This window comes from Schistocerca serialis, chromosome 3, assembly GCF_023864345.2.
Source record: "Schistocerca serialis cubense isolate TAMUIC-IGC-003099 chromosome 3, iqSchSeri2.2, whole genome shotgun sequence".
Lineage (NCBI taxonomy): Eukaryota > Metazoa > Arthropoda > Insecta > Orthoptera > Acrididae > Schistocerca > Schistocerca serialis.
The window spans coordinates 926,079,740-926,087,027 of record NC_064640.1 but is presented as its reverse complement, the minus strand read 5'-3'; the positions used below and the strand labels follow the sequence as shown (position 1 = coordinate 926,087,027).

Genomic DNA, 7,288 nt, shown 5'->3' with positions numbered 1-7,288 from the left:
GGAAGATTCTCACATCTCTAATACTTTTAGGAATAGGAAATTCCATTATAGATCTCACATTTTCTGGGTCTGGCCACACACCTTCGTTTGACACAAGGAGTCCAAGGATTTTGATTTGTTTTGCTCCAAAGAGACACTTTCTTGAATTCAGTTTCAGTCCACCTTGTTGGAGACACTTAAGAATGGCCCTCATTATTTTTACATGTTCATCAAACATCTCTGAGAACACTATAAAGCACTCCGTCTTCAGGCCATGAGTGGCCTACCAGGACCATCCGACCACCGTGTCATCCTCGGTGGAGGATGCGGATAGGAGGGGCATGGGGTCAGCACACCGCTCTCCCGGTCGTAAGATGGTATTCTTGACCGAAGCCGCTACTATTTGGTCGAGTAGCTCCTCAATTGGCATCACGAGGCTGAGTGCACCCAGAAAAATGGCAACAGCACATGGCGGCCTGGATGGTCACCCATCCAAGTGCCGACCATGCCCGACAGCGCTTAACTTTGGTGATCTCACGGGAACTGGTGTACCCACTGCGGCAAGGCCGTTGCCCTGAGAACACTATGATGTCATCTAAATAACAAAGACACATCGTCCACTTCAGTTGCCTTAGAAGATTATCCATCATCCGTTCCAAAGTTGCCGGTGCATTACACAAACCAAACGGCATTACCTTAAACTCGTACAGGCCCTCAGGGGTGATGAATGTAATTTTCTCATGATCAGCCTCATCTACATCGATTTGCCAGTGTCCCAAGTACATGTCCATGGTTGAGAGAAACTTAGCCCCCTTCAGACAATCAAGTGTATCGTCAATTCATGAAACAGGGTAAACGTCCTTTTTAGTTCTCTTATTAAGCTTCCTATAATCAACACAAAAGCGCCAACTGCTATCCTCCTTCCTGACGAGGACCACTGGTAATGACCATGGGCTCTGTGAAGGCTGAATGATGTCATTCTTCATCATTTTCTCTACCTCGCTGTGAAGTATTCGACGTTCCATTGCTGACACACGGTTTACTCTCTGGCTTATTGGTTGATGGTCTCCAGTGCTAATCCGGTGATTTACCATTGATTTGTCTAATTTGCTCTTCACCTGTGGATTGAAGCATTCAGAGAACTCTTGAAGAATGGTAAGTAGCTTCTTCTGTTGGTCCTTAGTGAGATCTGGTGATAGTCAAGCTCGTAGTGGTAGCGCTAATTTCGCCCACAGACTCGGCATGGGAGGTTTCTATGATGCTCACTTGTTCTGCAATTAATGGCTTAGTGTTTGCTATGCACATGCGTCTTAGAAGGATCTGCGGTTCTCGGGGACAGTTGGACAGTTAACTGTCCACAATGACAGAGGCTGGGATGACCAAGTTATTCTTCAGTGGTATGCTTCTCTTACATTCCGCTACAAGATCCATGGGTTGATACATGGCATGACATGTGACAGTTACCTTTCTAGTGCTGACTGCAGGCATGATAACTTCATCCAGCACACGTAGTCTCCACACACTCGGATGCGCATCTTCCTCTCCACAGTATCTCATCTCGTCTAGCATAATCGTCGAGCGACCACAATCTATAATTACCTGAGAAGCTTTCAAAAAGTCCCATCCGAGAATGTCACCATGACTACACTCTTGTAAGACGATGAATTCTAAGGGCACTTATACCTACACGGATGATACATCTTCCTGTAGGTTTTACATATTTCCCATTAGCCACCTTCAGAAGAGATGTTTTGCTGTCGACGAATATGGTTTTCTGCAACTGGCAATGGTACTTCTCCGAAATGACTGAATATGATGCTCCAGAGTCCACAAGGGCTTGGGCTGGTCAGCCATCCATGAGGATATCAACGTAGTTTCCCATCATGTTTGTAGTGATCGACGGTGGAGGATTTTTCTCTTCAGCAGCCTCACCTCCAAGGAAGGTCGCACCCTTCAGTTTTCCAGGTTGTGGTGGCTAGGTGAGCGGCTGGAACTTCTAAACAGAGATGGAGACCTTGATCAGCGTGTTGGGGATCGTCATCTCCAGCAGCTAGCTTGTGGCGGTGGTGACCTACGTCATCCTGCACCCACATCTTCTTGTTCATCTTCATCGTCCCAGAGTTGGTGTCTGCTAAGATCGGTCTGCTGTCTTCCGGCGCGGGCGTCATCAAATATCTGCCACCTTTCTTGACAATAGCGCACCACATGTCCCAGCCATCCGCAGTGGAAACATAATGGTTGGTTATCCTGGATGCTCCAGATATCAGTCTTCCTTGGTGCCCAAACAGGTTCCTCATACGGCATTGTAGGAATGTAACTCTGCCTGGGTCTTGACTTTTCCACCATTTTAAAGGAAAATGAAGGACGAGAGATTGGGTTCAATGTCTGTTCCCCTTCCTCCTTTATAACCTCTTGAAGCGCCTCGGTTTTATTGCTCGCCATGCAATCCAAGTGCCTTCTGAACTTCTTCTCTCACTATCTGATGAAGAACACTTGTGAAATCAGTTGCTTCCTCCATCACAGACATCGATATGATGTTTGGAAGCCATTCAAACTTCTTGCGTGTAATTCTTTTTTGATGCATTGTCTCGATATACTGGCACCAATTTATGAAGTTGTCTGCTGTCGAAACCTCCTTCAGGAGTAGTGCTTGATACATGTCCTCAGCAACACCCTTCATGAGATGTGCAACCTTATCTTCCTCCTTCATTCTAGGATCCACTATTTTACACAGCTCCAAGACATCTTGAATGTAGGATGCTGTAGTTTCTCCTGGACACTGTGCCCTACACTTTAATTTATCTTCAGCCTTGCACTTCTGTCATTGTGTGTTGCCAAAATACTTGTGCAGTTCGGCCTGGAATACTTCCCAGTTTGTGAACTTCTCTTCGTTGTTCTCATACCATTGCTTGGCAGTGCCCACCAAGTAGAAAAATACATTAGCCAAGCACACAGTGTCATGCCATTTGTTAAATTTGGCTATATGCTCATATACCTTCAGGCACTTGTTGGGATCTTGACCATCATCTCCATATGACACAGAAGGATGTCTCATGTGGTGGCACACAGTTTCTGTCATCATAACATCCTCTTCTTCTTCTGTCTCTGATAGATTACGGTCTGTTGAATATGGGTCAAACTTGGGTTTTTGCCACGTAAACGGTGGCTCTGTCATGACCTGATGGGAGCCACTCTTTCGTCAACAATGTGCGGTATCACAAGTTCCAATATCCACCAGAATAATGTCACGTAGAAGAAAGTGTAATTAGATGAATGACAAACACTAACTTCAATTAACGAAGCTTTATTCAGCACTTGCACATACAAGAGCATGAAGTGAACGTCTTCCGGCCAGAACACATACAATATACACTCCTGGAAATTGAAATAAGAACACCGTGAATTCATTGTCCCAGGAAGGGGAAACTTTATTGACACATTCCTGGGGTCAGATACATCACATGATCACACTGACAGAATCACAGGCACATAGACACAGGCAACAGAGCATGCACAATGCCGGCACTAGTACAGTGTATATCCACCTTTCGCAGCAATGCAGGCTGCTATTCTCCCATGGAGACGATCGTAGAGATGCTGGATGTAGTCCTGTGGAACGGCTTGCCATGCCATTTCCACCTGGCGCCTCAGTTGGACCAGCGTTCGTGCTGGACGTGCAGACCGCGTGAGACGACGCTTCATCCAGTCCCAAACATGCTCAATGGGGGACAGATCCAGAGATCTTGCTGGCCAGGGTAGTTGACTTACACCTTCTAGAGCATGTTGGGTGGCACGGGATACATGCAGACGTGCATTGTCCTGTTGGAACAGCAAGTTCCCTTGCCGGTCTAGGAATGGTAGAACGATGGGTTCGATGACGGTTTGGATGTACCGTGCACTATTCAGTGTCCCCTCGACGATCAGCAGTGGTGTACGGCCAGTGTAGGAGATCGCTCCCCACACCATGATGCCGGGTGTTGACCCTGTGTGCCTCGGTCGTATGCAGTCCTGATTGTGGCGCTCATCTGCACGGCGCCAAACACGCATACGACCATCATTGGCACCAAGGCAGAAGCGACTCTCATCGCTGAAGACGACACGTCTCCATTCGTCCCTCCATTCACGCCTGTCGCGACACCACTGGAGGCAGGCTGCATGATGTTGGGGCGTGAGCGGAAGACGGCCTAACGGTGTGCGGGACCGTAGCCCAGTTTCATGGAGACGGTTGCGAATGGTCCTCGCCGATACCCCAGGAGCAACAGTGTCCCTAATTTGCTGGGAAGTGGCGGTGCGGTCCCCTACGGCACTGCGTAGGATCCTACGGTCTTGGCGTGCATCCGTGCGTCGCTGCGGTCCGGTCCCAGGTCGACGGGCACGTGCACCTTCCGCCGACCACTGGCGACAACATCGATGTACTGTGGAGACCTCACGCCCCACGTGTTGAGCAATTCGGCGGTACGTCCACCCGGCCTCCCCCATGCCCACTATACGCCCTCGCTCAAAGTCCGTCAACTGCACATACGGTTCACGTCCACGCTGTCGCGGCATGCTACCAGTGTTAAAGACTGCGATGGAGCTCCGTATGCCACGGCAAACTGGCTGACACTGACGGCGGCGGTGCACAAATGCTGCGCAGCTAGCGCCATTCGACGGCCAACACCGCGGTTCCTGGTGTGTCCGCTGTGCCGTGCGTGTGATCATTGCTTGTACAGCCCTCTCGCAGTGTCTGTAGCAAGTATGGTGGGTCTGACACACCGGTGTCAATGTGTTCTTTTTTCCATTTCCAGGAGTGTATATACAGCTACAGAAAATTCCAGTACAGTGATTCTTGGCATTTGAGGATACTTTTAGAATGTACTCGAACCGAATATAGAAATTAAAACTGTGCAGAGCAGGTGAGTTTTGAACTCACGACTCTCCATGCAACAATTTAGAATCATAACCACTACACCACATAGCTCCTCTGCAACAATGTTGTTACATTCCATCTTGGATTTTCCATTGTTTAAATCTGAGAGTTATTGATGAAGGTGAAACGTGTTGACAGAACCCTTAGAATACCCAAGAAGTGCACTAAGGAAACTGGCAGCACTCTGATTGTTCAACTGCTTCTGGAATTTTGCTGACCACTGTGCAATCATTACCTGATAGGATGAAGGACATTGAAAGAAATCAGCTGATTTTGTAGTACAGGGTGTACATGAAGTCCAGGAACACTTCAATTATTTATTGCACAAGAACCAAACATTGTACAGATATCATACATATGTCATTTTGAAGAGAAACACTGAAAAGTTTTTTTCTTCCTCACATATACCGCCATAGCATAGTTTGGTAATTTGCCAATAGTCAGCGCCAGTTGCAAACATGGCGAGTTCAGATGCAGAGCAAGTTTTCTGTGTGTTGGAGTTCAACAAAAACAAGTATGCTGCTGCTGTTCAGTGGATGTTTAGAAACAAGTATGGTAATAAGCCACCAACAAGAAAGACCATTTACCACTGGCACAACAAATTTGTTATGACAGGTTGCTTGTGCCCACCAAAGAGAAGTGGGCATCCCAGTTTGAGTGAAGTGAATGTGGAGGTGGTACGAGAGACATTCATAAGGAGTTCAAAGAAGTCAATACATTGTGCATCCTGTGAACTCGAAATGGTTCCGACAGTGAGGAAAGTCCTGCGACAGAATCTGTCTACGAAACCATTCAAATTGGAACTAGTGCAGAAGCTCAATTACGGTACGGCGAAGACAAGCGTTTTGAGTTTTGTTCGCAGTTGCAACAATTGAATGAGAATTGGGATGATATTGTTGGTCACTTAATTTTTAGCATCAGAGCCACTTTTCACACTAATGGGAAAGTGAACAGGCATAATTGTTGAATCTGTGGTACAAAACATCCACATGAATGCATTGAATTTAAGCATGATTCCCTAGAGAAAATGTTTTTTGTGCCTTGTCACGTTGAAAACTGTACGGGCCATTCTTCTTCACTGAGAGCACTGTCACTTGATATTCCTACTTGGGCATGTTGCAGCAATGGTTGATGCCTCAAACGCAATTGGACTCTCTGTTCATCTTTCAGCAGGATGGGGCCCCACCGCATTTTCATCATGAAGTTCATGGGTACCTGAACACGGAGCTGCTGCATCAATGGATCATCTGTGTTACAGAAGGGGACAAATGTTTCATGAAATGACCTCCCCGATGACCAGATCTCACTCTGTGCCTTTTTTCTGAGGGGACACATTAAAGATCTGGTGTATGTACCACCTCTACCACATGATCTAGCAGAGATCTGGGAGAGAATACAGGCAGTGACTGCCACAGTCGACAATGCCATGCTGGGAGGGGTATGGCAAGAATTCAATTACCGTATTGATGTCTGCCGGGTCACTCATGGTTTGCATGTCGCATGTTTGTAAAAAAATCTTTCAGAGTTTCTCTTCAAAATGCAATATGTATGACATCTGTACAATTTTTAGTTCTTGTTCAATAAATAATTGAAAGAGTTCCCGGACTTTATGTACACACTGTATAATGAATTAAGGGAGAGAGTGTCGTGGATGTTTTTCTATTTTGTTCTTGAGGTTGGAGGAGGAGGGGTGCAGTGGGACAAATTGGGGATGCAGTGGGTCAAATTGGGGATGCAGTGGGTCAAATTGGGGATGCAGTGGGTCAAATTGGGGATGCAGTATTAAGAAAAACACTTTTCACTATGCCACATTGTTTCCATGACATTTTAACCACGATCTTTCACCTCCAAATGCAAGCAGGTTTTGTTGCCACTGCCAATGATATTACAACTGTTATAACATAAGAGAAATTAGAAGTTGCACATAATGACTTTGGTGCTCATTTTTCTTGAGCCAGTTCTGTGAATCCCTTATGAAACACTTAACATGGAATTACAGAGTAATCGTGTATCACTGCAACGTAAATGAAGTGCCTCAGCAGAATGTAATTTCAGTCATGCAGCGCTTATTGTTTCAGAGACACTGAGTACACTTTATAAGTGCTCAAAATGTGAATGATATACTATGTATGCACAATTATTTGGCAGGGTTGCCACCAAAACAGTTTACTTTTAAAATTCACTTAGTTATCTTGGTAGAATACATATTTTCTTAAGGTGAGATCTAATGCAGAGTGCTTATAAGAAAGAATAGTTTCCTGCATTTTGTGATTGCTAGCAAGTTGAAATATTGTGTGGTAGCTGTGTTTATCATGAGTGCATTCTTTAACTTATTTTTTGTTAAATATTTGAATGAAATGTCAACTGTAGATGTGCCTGCTGATGTTATAGCAAAACAGG

General features: G+C 45.7%; 1 pseudogene; it reads right to left on the bottom strand.

The window, feature by feature from the left end:
* Nucleotides 1–435: 435 nt before the first annotated feature.
* LOC126472193 (5S ribosomal RNA) lies at nt 436–553 on the bottom strand (annotated as a pseudogene).
* Between the last annotated feature and the right edge of the window lie 6,735 nt (nt 554–7,288).